The 19573-nt window shown below is 46.0% G+C and overlaps 1 pseudogene; it reads right to left on the reverse strand.

Moving 5' to 3' along the window:
• Positions 1-280: 280 nt before the first annotated feature.
• LOC139919929 (disintegrin and metalloproteinase domain-containing protein 11-like) lies at positions 281-18823 on the reverse strand (annotated as a pseudogene).
• Positions 18824-19573: the final 750 nt, after the last annotated feature.

Genomic DNA, 19573 nt, shown 5'->3' on the forward strand with positions numbered 1-19573 from the left:
GTCATGTCAAGAGACGGATAGCTATATGTCTGCTGAAACGGATGAAACTCATTATTTAACATAGCTTTTAAATTAATTTCCATACAGTGTATTTAACATTCAGTATATCTTGCACGTATTTACAAATAGGTGTGCATACAGTTGGCTAGTGCTCATTTTATGTAGGTACATGACATTAAAAACCATTTAACTCTTTATTAATGTGCTGCCGTTATGGTGCCATGGCGGCCGAGCACAACAGGTCGTAGAAAGAGATGAAATTCTAGAGGTAAAAACCTGTCTATCTACCTGTGATAGCAGGAGTGTCGAGGTGTATACGGACACAACTGCCCCTAACACTAGTGTAAACATACATTCTCTCTTTTCTTTAAAAATCTCTCACACCCATACATTCACCCATGAACAAACACACATATTAAACCTCCCTAGCGTACAAACTTTGGGCCTCAAGAAGGTGGTGAGCACACATACAGACAGATTTTTTGTTAACACTAGAGGTGGAATGTATGTCGGTAGGTCTGTGGTTGAAAACACTAAGTTACGGTCTCTGCTGCTTCAAAGTTTCAGTGTTTTAAAATGATCCCAAAACCATAACACCTAGCTTCCCTTTTGTACCTGAAAACTTGTGGGGTGGGCAGATAGGATCCCTCAAGTTAAAATAACAATTAACACAAAACATAAACTCAGTTGTCAGTCTGGGCTCTGGCTAACGGTTTACTGGTTCTCGAGTCATATTCTTGTACGATCGTTGGTCCTTCCTCAATCTCTCTTTGGAAAACTTGCCACCAACAGTCCAATGCAGGAATTCTCTTCAACTGTACCCATGTTTCCATAACTTTGTAGATTAAAAATTTACGGGCAGATCATTGTCCATTTTGAGCTGCACCTAGACAAGGCCTGGCCTTGGAGGGCTGAGCCTCAGGTCCTTAAGACAAAAAGAACCTATTCAGTTCCTATTACATTATTTCAGTATTTCAATAGTCTGTTAGATGGCCAGTCTGTGCTTGTCCAGCAGGTAACTGTGGACTCAATCAGTGGCCAGATAGTTTGTGTACAGGCAGGCAGGCAGGCATTGGAAAGACATGTCTCATATTGAATTGGTCCACCGTTGATATGTTCTTCATCAGACTGTCCGAGACGCGAGGAGAGGAGGTACACAGACACCAAAGCACATTCTTAGAGCCGCCGGACTGGAGGAAGACCCTGGTGTCTCCCACAGGGAGAGCCACCTGCTCACTCTAGGCGTGGCCCGGACACAATCCTCAGTGGCCTGCTGGCAGCAACCACAGGAATATGATTTGGCTGGTATGGTGAGAGGAGCTCCACGGGCCCAGAGGAGGGCGGAGCCAGGCAGGGGGACAGACGAGGAGCGGACAGGAGAGTGGAGGAGACGATATCGGAAGAGGTTTGGAGAGATCTAGGACAGGAGTGGAAGACTTTTTTCTTTTTTTTTCCCTCTTCTCCGATGTGGAAACGACACAGTGCGAGGAGGAAGACAGGAGTAGACAAGACACGAAGACAGAAAGACAGACAGGCATCTTATCCTCCACCAGATCTGGAAGGGAAGTATAAGACAGCGCAGGAGAGATCGTTAGAGGCAGAAACGCAGTTGTAGAAATATGCTATGAAAATATAGATGGGAGCATGGGGGAGAGGGGATGAAGATGCCTGAGAAATGGAAGCGAAACCACACTGCATTACAGGTGTGAAAGACCATTAGATGGGATTGGGGTTGAAGTGCGTTCTGGGTAATTTGCTAGGATTTTAGTAGCATGCAGCAGGGCAAGAGGAGCGGTGAGATGGAACTAATGCTATGGTAGTAAGACGGCTGATGGTCTGTGGAGATGAGCCATGGGATGAGCTCCAGATGGTGGATGATGGAGTTAGTAGCCATGCTGAGAGAAGCTGGCATAAGATGGGATGGGATGGGATGGGATGGGATGGGAGGTGTTGGGATGCCACTCCAACATCACAGGGTTCATGGTACTGCGAGGTTATACCTTCCTCTTCGGATGTTCCTGCATCCAGGGAGAACACGTTGAGAGAAAAGACACAAGATCAGGAGACATCAGTAACAACAGGAACAAAGACATGTTGACCACCAACAAAGTAACTGACTTAGAAGCATGTTATAAAGCCCATCAGCAGTCAACTTGCATTAGAATTGACATGAAATTTCAAGATCTAATGAAGAAGCAGTGACAATAGAATCGTGCACAAAAAAGATCACCTAATTCTGCACAAAATAGCACAAAACGATGGGCTTTACACACTAATATGAAATGTAATCATATTAAAGCTCAAATAACATTTGAATCATTTTCTTTTATTGTTGACTCATACTCAGCTGAGATTTAACCACGGCAGTGTCAGATTTAAGAGCAAAAATATGTATCAAGCAATGAGTCAGTCGGTCCATCATTCATCTACCAGTCCTATCCAACATCCTTCTTGCCAGGTTATAGTGATGACAACACATGCAGCAGGTCTATAGTAGTCGTGGCACCAACCCTCTCAGTCCCATAAGGTTTGAATCTGACAGAGTCTGGCACCCTGCAGGACTATAACACCCATCTTCCAAGCCAAGGGTCGGACTACCAAGAGATGACTACCTGCTCACAGCTCATGCACACATGCACAGACACTTACCTCTGGCCCTAAAAGGATTGTTGACTACTGGTTGCTTTTCAAGTAACCAGACTTTCCGTAACCAGAACCAGTTCACGAATATGAACGTGGAAGGGGAAGTGGTCGCAGTCCTTTTAGGTCAGAGCATAAGGAGTGAACAGAAGCGAGCATGCACAGGTGGAGCAGCGCAGAAGAAGCATTTCAGCGAGGGCATCTGGGTTAGGGTGCTGCCTATCGGACAAAAACAGGCTAATGCAGGCTAAGAGAGCACTACAGGTGAAGCATGTCAAGAAAGGGTGCTTAAGATAATCCACTGCAACCATTACAATAGTTCACTGCTACATGGGGACTAAAGGGATTGGAGATGCGTTAGGGGGAAAACTGCAAATAGGGGAACTTCCAGATGTGGCGCCAGTGGACTAGGTCGAGTTAGTTGCATGTGAAGCAGCCAGGGCGGATAAATCTAGTGGACTCCGTATCGGTCGCTGACGAGATTGCTGTAGTCGAGTGTTTCCTGTCAGAATAGCATCTCGGTCCTGCCCTATCAGTATTGGGAAAAAAGGCTAGGCTAATGCGGGGCAGGGGAGGGAGGGGAAGGAGAGGTGCAGGATGGAATTTAGGGTTGATCTTGCCATGTCAGATTGTATCAAAAGAAAACAAAACAACCAGTGTGATGTTTTGTACGGAGTAATGCCACAGCAGTCCAAGCATTAGCACGTCTCAGACTCGACTCCCCACTTCCCCTGCCCGGTTTGGGCGATGAGTTGCAAACGGGCATTTGTTTCAGAGGGGTGTGAGTGAAGGGGGGGGGGGGGGGGGGGGGGCCTTTAGGTAGAAGCAGACAGGTACACAAAGGCATGCCAGAACTCTTACTTAAATCCCCATCCTGTTCCCCCTAGGACTATAGCTGCCAGGAGAATAGCACCTGCGATGGACCCTATTATGATATTGGTGCCACTGGGACCTGCGCAGAGGAAGGAGGGGGGGGAGGAGGGGTGCGGAGGAGGAGGAGGAGGAGGAGGAGGAGGAGGGGCAGAAACAAAACAACACCACTAAAAACACACATCAGAGGACAGCATCAACACCGTACATCAACAACATCAACTAGAGAGATAGAGAGAGAGATAGAAAGAGAGAGATCATAAGATACCTGCAGACAGAGAGAGAGAGAGAGAGAGAGATGAAGGGAAAGAGAGGAAAGAGGGTCCAGCACGTGGGGTGGAGGTGGGAGAACGGGCGGGTGAGCGAGGGAGGTCAGGGAGACAACAGTTAAAAAAAGGAGAGCGTGTTTTATTACTTTGTTCTCATTCCCCCTCTCCTGCTCTTTCAGCTGGACACCCTCTTGCTCAGGGTGGTTTTTTGCCCTATGAGAGCAGCTGCTCAATTGCTCTGTGTCATTGGCAGACTGCAAGAAAGTAAGGAAGACACTTGAAGATGGCAGTGCCTGCAAGACATACCGCCGCACGCATACACACAGGCACTCACGCTAACGTACATGCACATATGCTCTAACCAGTAAATGTGTGTCAACACACACCCACGCACTCCCACATAAAAACAAAGACTCAGCAGGAAGGAAAACACTGTGTGGTCCAAACATCGATGTTAACTTTCTCACAACTGATTCATACATTAGGTGGTACATTAAGTGAACTATTCTTTCTGCTAGAGCAGGACAAGATATTACACTCCACTTCAGTACACAGAGAAGCTACAGTGATGATGGGTAGAGACTATGAGGGGGGTATGAGACAGACGGACAGACAGACAGCTAGGCAGAGTGAGAGTGCTATGGACCTTTCTTCTCTGGGCCCGTTGGGACCGTAGGCTCGGGGATCGGGTCAAAGACGCTGCAGTCCTTCCCTGTGTAGTCCCTGTCACAGATACACTTCACCTCATTACTGCAAGTCTGAAAGAGAGAGAGAGATGAAAATCAACTCAGACAGAAGCAAAGAGAAAGAGACAAGCACACTCAGAGAGAGAGAGAGACATTAGTTAGTATGAGAATCACCATGCAGATGCTCTCAGGAGTAACGGAAACAATTCAGTGAAAAGCAGTGTCCATGTTTAGGACTTTTACCCCGTGGTCGGAGCAGGTGCGTCCGAAGTTGGATCCGGAGCAGGTGCTGAGGTTGAAGGCTGCCACTGGGAGGCAGCGTCGCTCCAGACACATCATGTTGGGACCACAAGGAGTGCCGTCCTCCACATAGCCCAGGTCTGAGCCGTCCTCCAGCAGAGCGTGGCCGCCTCTGAGCCAAGCATGAACACAGACACACACACATCAGAGAGGTGGAGGAGGAGGAGGGATAAACATAGTGACTGAGGGAACTGTAGAAGATGAGATGGATGTGCTGGCTTGTCCCGCTCACCGGCAGTCCAGGTACTTGTTCTGGTGGTAAATGGTCAGGCTGGTCACCTCGCCCTGCAGGTCTCCAAACTTTGGCTTCACCGTCATATTGGCACAGAACAGGAAGCCACATAACACATCCCTGAAATAAGGGATAAAGCAATGGCAGAGAATTTATGGTGTGTTCACACTACTTCACTTTTTTCAAACTGCCAGCACCTTTTTAACATTAAAGGGAAAGGGGAGCGGCGGCAAGGGGGATGGAAAGTGGCTGCTTTGGAAACGAAAAAGTGCTGTGTTGGTGAGTGTAGCACTCTAACGATCAGAAAAGTTCAGCTTTATAGTGGAGCACACATGATCTGGACCATTTTTTCGTAATCTGACCACTCCCAATGAAGAAGAGGCTAGTTTTCACACTACAAAGTCAGCTGACTGTTCACAACACCAACCAGAATGAAAATAGATAAAGTACTGGTATAAAAGTTGATTGTAGTTGTGAGCAAATTCCCAGAAACTATGCTCATACAGAGTGAGTACGGAGCACACTGACTGTGCCGTGGGAGTTTCTGGTAAATGTTTTGAGAGTTGGATGTAAGCACCCTCTGCTGACAGTGGCAGCTACCTGACCCAGTTTTAATTATCAGCACAAAATGTGGTTGAGGCACTGCTTTTTTGTAAAAAAAAAAAAAAAAAAAAAAAAAGAAGCTGAATAGTGTGTACACGCCCATATTCTTGTGTGCATTTAGGGTCTAAGGCTGGGGTGCCGGGTAGGTTAGGCTGTAGAATAGGTAGATTGTTTGTCTTGCTAAATCTGCTCTTGCCTACCTTGTGTTTTTCGCTATGTTTGTCCTACATCATTTTGTTCACCACTGATTGTGTTTAGCTAGACCTAGCTAGACACACTCTCTGTAAAGTCCTCTGAGACATGCTTGTGATAAAGGGCTATATAAATAAACTTGACTTGACTTGACCTGACTACAAGAGCCTCAGTAAGGGGAATAGGAATAACGTGACTCACGGCTTGTTGCACTGCAGCCAGCCTTGGCCTTCGGGACCCGGTCCACAGTTTCCTTTCTCCGTTCCCTCAGCGTTTAGCTTCTCGTAACAGAACCGATCTGCTGAATCTGGGAGACCAAACAAACAAATCCTCACAAATCAGACTAACACCCACACGGTGGCAGGGGGCATGAGACTACAAAGCCAGAAAGGACTATATAATATGTAGATTATATAACACACCCTGTGCAGGTACAAGGTGGTGTTGTAGATGAACACTATACTTACTGTAACCCCAGAGTCCCCTGCACTGTCCGTCACGAGTCCTGCATCGGCCTCCATAACAGCGACCCTGGGAACGAGAGGCAACAAGAGTATAATCCAGGATAGAGCCAAGTGTGTCGCCTGATTAGAAAACTAGAAAACAAACCAGCACTTACCTGAACACTATCACACATGTATCCATCCAGCTTGTGGACGTTATGCGGGCACTACAAAAGGAGAAAAGACATGATTTAGTGGAGACTGGAGGTTAAAGTGGTCTCACAGTGCTTTCCCTATGCTGCAGTCCATGCTACCTGGCTGGAGTCTCCAGTGCAGGTCTCTGGGATGTCACAGTCGTTCACCGCCTCACGACACACCACTCCCCTCCGCTCATACTGAAACACAGCATCAGAAGGCATGCGATAACAACATAACAACATAACATGTCTGGTTATACAGTTGATTTTCCAATGCATGAAAATGCACCAACAGGTTGTCTGAAAAGCCTGAAATTGTAGGAGTTGCACACCAGTTGTCATGATGGCCAAGTGGTTTAAGGCGCCAGAGTTTCTGGTCTCCAAATGGAGGCGTGAGTTTGAATCCAACTTCTGACAAGCAGTTTTGATGACTGGATACAATACTCACATTTCACTCATTTAATGGGGCACACACCACAAAACATTTGAAACGTTAAATTCTCTGATGAAGGTGAACTTTTTCTTGCTGAAATGTGTTTTGTGGTGTGTGCCACAACAAATAAGTGAAATGTCAGTATTGTTTTCAGTCATTTTTTCCCCTAATTTTGGATGTGCTACTTCACTCTTTTTTGAGTAGTCAAAGTGGATTAGATTGTTTTGGCTCAGCACTCAAACAAACAAGAATCTAATTGTTGAAGCGCACTTCTCTGCCTCACACAAATCAGTTTTGATACTCATTTAGTTCACACCTATGATTTCTGGACACTCTGTAAGAACAATGATATAAAATGACTCACCTTGCAGCCACTGCAGCAGAGTCCGTTACTGCACATGGCATCATGGGTAAGTGTGCACTTTTTACAGCAGGTTCCTCCACTGCGGGCGCACTCCTACAACCACACACAGCAAAACAAGCTGTCAGTTCTGTTCCACCGCACCCTCCGGTGCCAACACCGAGAGAGAGCATGGACACACTACCCATCTGCGGCAGGTTAAAGGACTCACATTCACCCAGAGAGATGTAAACACACATCGTGTCCAATCGGTAACTCACCACTTGTGATCCACAATCACACTCCTCTCCTGGCTCCACAAAGCCATTCCCACACTCTGGAGGGTCCAACAGCTGAGGGAGAACGAGAGGGAAAGATATATATACACATATAAGTGAGGGACAGATGGAGGAGAGGTAAAATGTGAATATAGGAGATTGTTGGCAGGAGGTAAAGGGACATGAGAAGAGAGAAAACAGCCAAGTATGTGATGTGAAGTCAGTGGCTACTGTACTGCAAGTAAATATGTGTTCTGAGGGAAATTAGGCCATAGGGACAATTAATTAGTCTATAAATAATAGTGCTCAGAGGCAATCAGCTCCACTCCTCTCCACACTAGACCGGGCCAAGCCTCACTGCATCCTACATCCCCACATGGCCCTCACCTTGTTGGGCTTGTTGAAGAGGCAGCTACCGCCCCCCTGGAGTAGGAACTGGATGTACTCATCAACACTGCAGCGAGAAAACTTTCTGGGCAGATAGTATCTACATTCATGAACACACACACAGAGAGACACACAAAGAACCAGAGCAAAAGGAGAGAGGGAAAGAAAAAAAAAATCAGAACTATGTTTTTCTTGCCAGTAAGGAATGCCAGATCCAGTGTGGGAGTCTGTGCCATCACTTTGCAATCTGACAGAAATGTTACCATCTGTAGTAAGATATTACTCAAATGATAATTCAAATCTGTATTGTTCCATCTGGTATGGAGAGCCAAATCAATATTACTCATATAGTAAATGCTTTTAATTCACCAATCGTAATTCTTTCATGGTGGCCAGCCGCTACCGTTTGATGTTTCAACAAATTTGCTTAATGCATCAAATAGGAGCTGCGATTATCGTTGGCTTGGCTCATCGAGATCTGAGTAAAAGTCAAAGCAACTCTCTGTTACAGGTGTTCAAGTGTCTAATTGAGTGAAATGAATGGAACAAATTACAGCTTAGAGAGAGACAGACAAGAAACAGTCCTGCTGTCTGCTGTTAATGTTAATGGTTCAGTCTCTACAAATACGGAATGGCGAGAGAGCTCTTTCATGGTTGTGTTATGTTTTTTTTGCTCTTCACTCCAATGCGCAGTGACATGGATCATTACCCAGTGTCTTCCATGATGCAGCCCAACCAGGCATCTGGACACCTGCAGTCTCCTGGGAGAGAGGGATGAAAGAAGATGAGAAGAAAGGAGGAGAGGCAGGAATGAGGAGGGTAAAAGTGATATAAAGAAATCGCTGGATAAAACAGCTGGTGATAACCATTTACGACTCAAGCTGTAACACTTAACTAGCTGCAGTGAGTTCTGAGAAATAGATTTTGGATGGACAAGGAAGAAAGTAAGGATACACAAAATGCATTGTACTATGAAGCCTTTCCGAGATACTGAGACCTTTCCTGAGATATGTAAAGGGCCCATAGCGTGTGCACTGCGCTCTCCTCCTGGCATTGAATGATGGAGCTAATGGCTCTTCAACATTAATCACCCAGCCCATTGTTCAGTGGCAGCGATGCTCTAACCATCCACCCCCCACCCCCCACCCTCGGACTCAGGTGACTAATCACCTAATGGAGAACTCTAATTACAGATGGACCCATAGTGCAGCACTGCCAGATTGAGATACCAGCACCCAACTCTCTCCCTATCCAACCCCCCCCTAAACCTGACCATCTATCCCTCCCCTCACTAACCTTCCTGTGTCTTACCCTCACCTATGTTTCTCTCCGTGCTTTGCCCTGGCTTTATAGATCCTTTTTGTCTCCCTATCCCTCCCCTCCGCTGCATTATCAGTCATTCCCTCTCTCTCTCTCTATCGCACGCTAAATCAGACACCTCTTTGTCTGTTGTCCCTTCCATCCACTGCTTTTCCATCGTGTTTCTCACCTGCGGAGTTGCGTGCGTTGTTCCACCTCATCCCAATGTTCTGGCCGAGGCTCTGGCACAGAGTGATGGCCATCGGACCGACGTTCCCGTACTGGAACAGACACGCACAGAGGACAAACACATAAGCGTTATAGTAATATAAAATCCTACAGTTGCTGCAGTACATTGAACCAATGAAGATCTTCCTCACCTCGTTGATGCCCCCTCCCCTGGTTAGAGAGCACACCCCTCCTGTGTAGGCCGTCCCGCTGCGGCTGCTCTGAAACGTACGCCCTCTGGGGAACACAGGAAAGATAGGGAACAAATCAACCAGATACTGTAATTCAAAATAAAACCTGCAGTAGCATCCAGAAGTCAGACAAGCCTTGGTTTTGTGGTTGCGGGCCTCTTACGAGAACAGGTGGACGACATCGCTCTGCTCCTTGATGCTGTCCTTCCTGTACTTCATGAAGTTCTGCAGCGTTGTCAAGGGGTCCGCCACCACTGGCATCATATTTTCAGAGGACCAGGTCTCCATGGCGACCAGCACGATCCTCGTGTTCAGCTGTTCCTTGTAGATCTGGGTACCAAAAATACCCATCAGTCTACCGGTTTGTTGGCGTGACAGCTGCGCTACGAACACCTCGCTGAGATCAGTGTTATTTCTAATGTTCATAACGCATGGAGCGTTGGGCGCTGTGTGGAATAATTCATTTCCAAATGCGGACTTCTCAACATGTGGTGTGTATGCAGAGTTTAGGAGGAGAGGAATTATAATCCTATAAACAAAGCTCTTACCGCATCCGCCATGTTGACCACCGCTTTGGCAAAGTTCTTGGTCTGGCTGCTAGAGCGACGCAGCTGTACAAACTGTGGACAGACGAAGACACACAGATGGTATAAGAGATGGATCACACTCACTCACACACACTTACACATACACACACAGGTTTAACTCACCATTTCATAGTCATTGACCACCATCAGCTCAATGTATTTGGTCTCGGTCTGGACAGAGGGCCTGCGGACGAGTCTCTTCGATCGCCTCAGCCCCCCGGACGGCTGCTGCTCCCTCATTTGGTCCGGTCTGTCGTCGTCACCATCACCTCCTCTGTAACTGTCCCACTCACTATCCTCTGTACAGTCTGGACACACAGGAGCAGAGCTGGGTAGGGTACTTGCAGTAACATTCTGTTTTTTTTTCCAGTAACATGCAGTGTAACAAATTACTATTTCAAATTCAATCATAGTATTACAGTTACCAATCAGAGACACTGTTGTGATTCTTATTATCACCCCCTTTAAATATCAGATGTAAGTTGAATTATCCAAAAATTACATCTCACTCCATTCCCTGATTTGTTTTCTCAGAATTGGTCATCACTGTTTACTTTCATTGAGTGAAGTATTCCCACCTCTGTGATTTTATTGTGCAAAAGCAGTGGACATCAACACTATGTGGTTATCCTGATAATTCACAAGAAGCGATAGAGTTATCCCAGTTTTTGAAGGTAAGAGAGAATGCAATCGCTAGTTTCGGAGATGTATCGAAAAAGAATATTACAAATAGTGCAACACATTACTGCTCCAAGGGAGTAATGAGTAAGGTAATGTTTTGAAATGAGTTATGAGTAATACATTACTTTTCCTGGCTAACGAGTCCAACACTGTATTCACAGTATTCTGTTACATCATCACACGGCCATCTTGGTAGGAAAATAACAGGTGATTGTAAAAAATTAACAGGTGATTACAATCAAATGACAAACACAGCCAATGAGCTGTGTGTATTGTAAAGCGCCATATTGGTAGGAAATGCATGTGACATCATGGGAATACTATCAATAGGAGGTTAGGTCTCATTTACCCATGTGTGTGGCAATGCTAACTGAGAGTTTTGACAAGAGTTGCAGTGTCAGACAGAGAAGGCAGAGCCCTTCATTTCAAATATGAGGCAAGACAGTTCTGCTTTGACATGAGAATCAAGTAGTTTATACTTTAGATGCACTTATGTACCTGGGCAGTTAGGAGAGAGTCTGATATCAGGCATCCTGCGGATTAAGTGAGCACCATCATCCTAGAACAGAATAACGAAATAAGACATCAGGATCTAACAAACAACACAATCAACAGCTAGACTCAAATGAAGCTGAATCTCCTCGCTATGATTATAGCCGTATCACGCTGGTCAACAAAACTATAGTTCCACTCAGAGCAATTATTACCACCACTAATCTCCACCCCACTGCTTACCTGATTGCTCCCATTGAGAACAGGCTCAATCCCGTAGGAGAAGAACCCATCTGAGAACATCCCGCTGAGAACCAACAACAAGAGAAAGACGGAGAGATGGAGAGCAGCGAGAGAGGGACAGAAAAAAAAATAGGTTTATAATGACAGTTAAGAGGCATGGTAACTTACAGAGAAAAAAACAGGCAGGCTGTTGCTGACATGGTTGTATTTATGGCAATCACATCACTGATCACCTTGCACAGGTAAATAAGTAATAAGTATGTAATGTAAGTGTGTAAATAAGCGGTGTGGAGGAGAGGCTCACCACAGGCCGTGGCAGGTGGAGAGAGCTGCCCAGGACTCTGGTAAACCTCTTAACCTCCCCTGGTAGTAGCAGTGCTCCCCTCCCTGCGGACACAAAGCACCGCTGTAACAATGAACAACCAGTACTGACAGATGGGCTTCCACGCTACTGGCTTTAACGGCGCGCCTTCATACTTCATTTGGTATCCTGATGTATCAGCGCTGAGGAAAAACCTCTCACAACCTCTGCAAGCACAGCTCCCTTGGTGTTACTCTCCCTCTCTCCCCACTATGGCGTTTATGGCACAGTTTGTGACCTACTTGTGTCGTGTGCTCTACTCCGTTCTACTCTGCTCCACTGACAATAGAGGTGGGCTAACCTGCACAAGGATCTCTTCAATAAATCAATACCTGAGTTGCCCACACAGTCAGAGTAACACAAGTTGAGAAACATGGAATAACAGCGCTGTAGGCCGGCTGCAAATAGTCTTTTTCTAGTAGCAGTAGAAAGACAGTGGAAGACACAAGATGGGAGTAAATAAGGACCTTTGCTCTGCTCCTTCCTGTCCTTCTAACAGCCTTGTTCTCCCGCATTTCCCTCAAAGTGGGCGCATTGCTTCACTATGTCATTGCAGTGAAGATGAACCACGGGAAAGGTGAGAGAGGTGAGAAACTTGGGCTCACCTGGGTCAAATTGAATTTCAGCAGGGAGTCTGAGCCGAGCCACAGCGGCTCAGGCAAATGCCCACTATGTACATTTGAATGGAAACGAAAGCTGCAGTTTTGACAACAGAGATATCTGTCTGTGTGGTGACGTGCCGTCCTGAACGCATCACGCCTGCCATGTCCAGCAGCAGCAGAGATTCGAGTGAGGCCTGATCTGGCTGAGCGACAATCTGGCCTGACTACAGGTCTCCATCCCCGGACCTGCAAGGCTCCTCTCCCACCCACCGCTCTTGGAAGAACCCAATTGTCTACACACACACACACACACACACACCCAAAATTACTCCTCCCGATGCCAAAGCCCATCGTGCCTTTGTATTAACTGGCATTTACTCCCATTTTCCCTCTTCCTCTCGCTAGCTCTCCTCTTCCCTCCCTCATGGTCTTCTTTCATTCTCTTCTCTGCCAAGAACTTAATGACACCGCTGAGCTAACTCGTTGCTATGGAAACAGGCTCCTGATTGGTCAGGACGACCGAGGGAGAGTTGGGAACGAGAGTGGGTGGGGACATGGGGTGCTGGATTGGTGGGTGGGTGGGTGCTGGGTGGCGGGGGGGTGAGGTGGAGGAGGTGGGGGGGGGCAGCTTGTAGCACATTTGTACAATGACATAAAAAAAAAATAAAACACTATCTGTCCCTTCTGGCTAGCAGAATGCAGTGACATTCCTCTGGTCTGTGCTCACCAGCACACATCACATTAGATGACAAGGCTTTCACTGTTTTTTTTTTTTTCCTTATCTCTAGACGATTCTCTCTCCGAGCTTGTGGTTTTACACCACAGGCATTCGCTGCCTTATTTCACAGCCATCTGAGAAAGGCCAGAGCAGGAAAAAAGGGATGCATTCATTCTACTGACAAGCCCAAGTCTGTACTGTACACAATAATATCAGTTATATGGCACTTTTCCAACAGAGAGCACAACGCACTTTCCCAAAACACATGAAACAGGAAGATGATACAAAAAAATAAACGCACATCATACATTTGAAGAAAGCACGTCTTCTTTTTGAGCTGAGACTCTTGACTTATTTAATCGAGACTTGGCAACAGATTTAGGTTAGAAGACTTTGTAAAGGACCTGAAATATGTGAAGGATGTAATACAATGAACTCCAGACTATGTAAAGCCTTGCATGAGATTAACAAAACTTCAAAACCAATTCTAAGATTCACTGGCAACCAGAGCAGCCGGCAGCGGGGTAACATCTGACAAACATTTAGTCTTGGTTAATAGCCTAACAACGAGAGAATGCTGCACAATGTGAATCCTCGTCATGGCTTGGGTGGTTAAGACGGGTAAAAACAGATGCGTTTACTCATAATATGCGACAACTCTTTCGCAAAATCATGTCTGTGCACATGCACGGCCCACGCAGATAGTCTTACCACAGACTGTGAGGGTTTGCCATCTTGGTTAAAGTGCCGTTCCACATATTCAGAAGACAGGAGGTGACTGCAAAGAGAGGAAAAGACACACTGAAAACATCTAACAGCATCTTCCCATCATCCTGCAGTCAAGAGAATGAGTTTCATCAGGGATATTTCTCTCTGTCTCTCTCTGTCTCTCTCGCTTTCTCTCCTCAAATTTACTAAGAATAAGCGAACACATTCTTGTTATAATAAAATAAGGGTTATGGTGTACTGTGAATGCACTGTATAGCCTGACCATGTATCATCGTTGGTGTTAATAAAGCCAGTGTTTAAGCCCTGGAACCTCATGAATAATAAAGTCATCATAATCCAGGCCACACTCTCTCTATCCCTTCTCCTCTGGGTAGGACTAACGCACCACTTAACATTGTGTGTGTGTGTGTGTGTGTCTGCGTTCCTGTGTACTCACATCGGTATTCCCCGTCTTATCATGTAACATAATAGTGGTGCTAAGTGCATTTACTTAAGTGCAAAGAATTGGCCGATGTTAACGGCTGCAGTAATTAAGAACACCTACTGATATAAGCGCGTATAAAAAGTCAGATACTATGATAGTGCAAGGTAATACTAACTGGTTCAGCTCCAGGTCCAGAGTGAAGGTGTGTCCAAAGGCTTCCACTTGGAAACAGCTCTGGGCCAAGTGGACCGGCTGAAAAACACAGAGGCAAAGACAGATTTCACTTTTGACTAATCTAAGTGTAACAAAACAATTCTGGTTATTGTGTCACTCCATGAAAGCCGCAGAACAATTGTGAAAAACGTCCCATGAATAATTCAACGGGATCAATAGGGCGTGCGCTCTAAAAGCATCTCAGCAGCTGAAACATTATGATTGATAAAGTCGCCATTGATCTGCATTGGTCACCCACATTCCAGCAGGCATGACTGCGGAGCGCCACGGCCTTTTAAGAACTAAGCTGGAGTTTCGTGATAGAGATGGATGGAGAGGAGCTTGACAGAAGGAAGGGAGGAGGAAGAGAAAGCTTTACTGATCCATCTATATTTGCTGGTGTCGCGCCAATGTCCCCTATGGACAGCTGCCAAAGCTGGTGAGGTGAGGAGACAGCAGGGCCAGGCAGGAGAGAGAGAGAGGGAGATTTACTGCAGACTAAACAGTGCGTCTCTCCAACAGCACCAATGGTGCCAGCATGGCTTCGATCTCAGTCTGGAGGAAACAGGCTGCAGTGAATCACTGGGCTTTTACAGTGAAACACCATCCAGGAATTATTCCCTCCAGTGACTCCGGACATCAGATCTCCCGCTACTGTCTGGAAGGGATAGAAACAAGGTCCATCCGTCTGCTGAAGCGCTCAGTCTGTGAGATAATACAGTTTCTCCTGAGACACGTTATTCCACCACTTTACATTGGTTACACCTGTATAATACTCATTATGCAGGGGTGCGCTGAGGAACAGTGGGCTAAGGTGAATACCATGTACTTTGAATCAGTCTTTGTAGCATATCATCCTCTCCCTTCATCACCCATCTCTTCTCTCTCTCTGCTGCACTATCAGACAGGGCCATTTTTACACATTTGTTGGACCCAATACAGATATTAAAATAAATGATCAATCATCAATATATCTGCTGATGTGCTTTTTGTGATAGCATGCCACTGTCTCACGTTTCACTCAAATTTAGCTTCAAGTAACAATAGTAATGCTAGGAATTGTGGCTGATGTCTTTATTGTTTGACAAACTTGCAGATTTCTATATGAATTGCTCTCACAATCAGTGCTTTTCTTCATGGATTTATCAGAGTAAACATGCACTGACATCAGTGTCATATTCACTTGGCCCTGCAAACCAACAAAGGGGAAATCCCACAAAATAATCTTAATTCACTATAGGTATAAAATTTTAATCTACTCTTTATGTAAAGAATGTGAACAATGTTAGTGTTCTCATTACAGGTAGGCAGTAACAAGCTTATTATCACAGATGAGGAGGTCAAATGAACGCAACAGGTAAGGTGAAAATGCAACAGCATTCACAAATGTAGGAAAAAATACTTCCTCATCTGTTTTGAGCAAACCATGACATGACATTATTAGACCACTAAAAACCACTTCAGCCCATCCCCTTGCTGCATGTTTATTCTGTCACAGCTCTCAGTTTAAGCTTCTTAAATATTTCAAAAACAACAAGTCACTGAATCAGGAACTTCTGAAACCACATCTACTTAAACTATGTCCTAAGTTATATCTTATGAATGTATTAGATGTTCTTTATTTATTTAATTGTATTGATACACAGCATCATTTGTGTCCCAAGACAGTTTTCCCTGCAGGGGGACACAGTAATGTTCATCTTAACTACAGTATGCAAACATCTGACTCTGGTGCGTGTAAGGAGCCTAATGTACTTTATCATAACAGTTCCTATGAAGTACATCATCCTCATCTTAGAGAGAGAGAGATAGAGAGAGAGGGAGAGAGAGAGAATGGGAGTGGGAATGGAAATGGGAATGGGAATGGGGAGTGCTCAGGAGTCTTGGCCCATGCAGCACTTCTCAAACAGGCCCGTTTAATAATTGATGGGGACATACTTCAACACACCACTGAATAATGAAGAAGTCAGGAGCTCAACACGGCAGCCAGATAATCGGACGTGATATCTGAATATTTCAGGAGGGGCTAAGCTTTATCATGTGGCAATGAGGGCAACTAAAAACACGCACGCAAACTCGGGATTGTGTTTCGTTTGCCGTTTGTATAACTGTGCCTTTAGTATCGTGTCGGCTCGACATGCAAAGCAGGTCGGAGGGTTTTGGTTTCAAATCCCAGACATTGAATCCAGAGCTGGCAACTTGCTAGATTGGAATAAACTGTTATAAAACGACGAGCGCTCCTTGAGCAGTAGCCTATTCTTTCTAGCCCTGCCTGTCTCGGTTTAGCCCCGCTGACATTATTTCGCTGTGGACATTCGAAGGGATTTTCAATGAATAAGTGGGTCAAAAACCATAGAGGAACAGAGATTGCAGCAAGCCACCTCCCTGCACTGTCATCCCTGTGTAGCTGGAGCAGCCTGAGCAGCAGAGAGCTGAGCGCTGCGCTGCTTCACAGACACTGGCAAAGGAGGTTCCCATCAGCAGCATGACAGTCTCTCTTGGTACAGTCACACCCATATGGGTCAGCACAGCCTCGCTAGAAAGCCACAAAGTGTGAATCTGTTGTAAAAATCTATTACCTCTTCATTAGGTTAAGAGAGTAAGGAAACACAGTGAGCAGTAGACCAGGTTTTCATGTCACGGACCCCCAAATACACAACCATTAGGCTACAAACACCCATTTATTAGGATTTTGTCCCAGTATATGAGGAAATAATACTAGTGAATCCAGATTGCAATAGTCATTCTTATGCATTCTCTAACTGTGATACTTTCTTTTGAATTACATTACAGTGAAGTCAACATGTTCCTCATTTTGCTGAGGAACCCCTGGAACCCTGTCAAGGACCCCTAGGTGACCCCGGACCCCACTTTGAGAACCACTGACCTAGGCAATCACAGCGCTTTAGTCACTTCGTTTCACAACAGCGTGGCCCAACATGAACATAAACAAGGGTGGGGACAGGAGTGTGTATTGCCACAGCTTACCGACGTGTCCCCGCTGCTGTTCTTCACCCTGGTATCCAAGAAGTCATGAGCCATTTCTTCCTCCGACTCGATCTGCTGCACCAGCCGCTTTGGATAGGTGACCTCGGCCGCAGTGTCCCCGCCGTCCGGCCGCCCCGCCGGGGAGAACCAGTCCCACACACCGCCATCCTGCACCGGGCGCCTGTCCTCGCCTGTATACAGCACAGTGGGAACACACAGGGAAACAGACATTGGGTATGGCAAGGTAGGAGCATACCTGAGACTATAGGTGCGTCCAAATTTGATCTGGCAGTTTTTGTTATTATTATAATGGGGAGACAAAATCAAGATAAAAGTGCCAGAAATCTATTTGGGAGCTATATATCTTTTAAAAAAAAACATCACACCAAGGGAACATTCAAACCAATGTTTTCTCTAAGCTGAGAGTTTGGTGACCTACATCTAATAATTAATCACACTGACCAAATAATAATATCTTGTCAGTCATCAGTTATTGCTCCACTTTATCTTAAGAATGTGATGGATAACCTATAAACAGGTTTGTAAGTTTTGGTGACAAATAATTTTTGGATGCATAGACATATCTCATAGCTTTAGTGAACTGACGCCCATACACGGGCCTTACAATAGCCTAAAATCTCACCGATCATCAATCAGGCTGCAAAGCATATTGTCTTTGTGACTGACAAGTTTTTTTTTTTTTTTATCATGGTGCCTTTAGATGCTTGTTTGATAGAGCACCGCTGGAAAGGGGGATGCGCGAAATAGGCGATGGAGCTGCGGTGGAAATGTGTTGATGCAGCAAATCCACCGCATCGGAGAGGGGTTTCGGGCCAGTAGGCTGGCTGGCCATCTCACTTGGCACCGAGATACCACTAAAATAAAATCGCAGGCTACAGGCGGGAAGAAAAGTGATTGCTGGTGCAAAAAAAAATGTGAATGCAAAGGAAACGAAAAGGGCGCTCCCCCCTCTCCATCCATCCTTTCTCTCTCTTACCTGAGACTAGAAGCCTCTCGCCCACTGCAGCAAAGACCATGAAGAACCACACCGCCAGCATGATCTTCACATATTCCCCCGGATTATAACATCGAGAGCGGCAAAATGTCACAAACCCGGCCGACGGAGGGGGGAAAAACGACAAAAAAAAACGCGCAGCAAAAATGATGGCGAAGATCCAAAGTGAATCTGCTAAACATCTGATGATGCGCGTCCTCTCATCTCTCTCTCTCTCTCTCTCTCTCTCTCTCTCTCTCTCTCTCTCTCTCTCTCTCTCTCTCTCTCTCTCTCTCACACTCTCCCCCTCTCTCTCTCAGCTCCGGTCAACACCGCTACGGAGAATTTGGATTTGCATATCACAATGATGAAAAATGAAAGATAGCCTATGGCCTGTGGCGTAGGTGATCAATACAGGCCTAGAGATTGATCAGTGAAGGGCGTGAAGAAGTAGTAAGGAACGGGGGAGTGCGCACCACGGATGCATAATTCCTGCAAGGCTGTGCGGGTGCCGTATGGGTGTATGGATGATGTTGTATGTGTGTGTGTGCGTGTATGCGAATCTGCGGTATGCGGAAACGGAGGATGGGAAGACGGAGAGAAATGCGTTGGGTCTGCGGTGATGAGGACACGTGGGACCGTGGTACCCTCCCTCATCCCGAGCAGCATCACACTCCTCCTCCCGTTGCCATGCAGCTCTCTGCGCAGGGAAGAGATGCGACAGCCCGGCCGAGGTGCGCGGCCAAAGAAAAAGGCGGAAAGGGGATTAGGCATCAAGAGTTCATTCACTTTTCCATAGACGGTTATGAATGGCGGAGTCTCTTTTGTGAATGCCGCGACATGGAGATTATAGGTCCGCAACGGATGAAGGTGTGTCCCTCTAGTGCGCCTGAAGTTCACTATGAGGAGAGACACCGCAGCTGGACGCAAAATCGAAATCAAAAAGGACTATA

The sequence above is a fragment of the Centroberyx gerrardi genome, chromosome 7 (assembly GCF_048128805.1).
Source record: "Centroberyx gerrardi isolate f3 chromosome 7, fCenGer3.hap1.cur.20231027, whole genome shotgun sequence".
Taxonomy (NCBI): Eukaryota; Metazoa; Chordata; class Actinopteri; order Beryciformes; family Berycidae; genus Centroberyx; species Centroberyx gerrardi.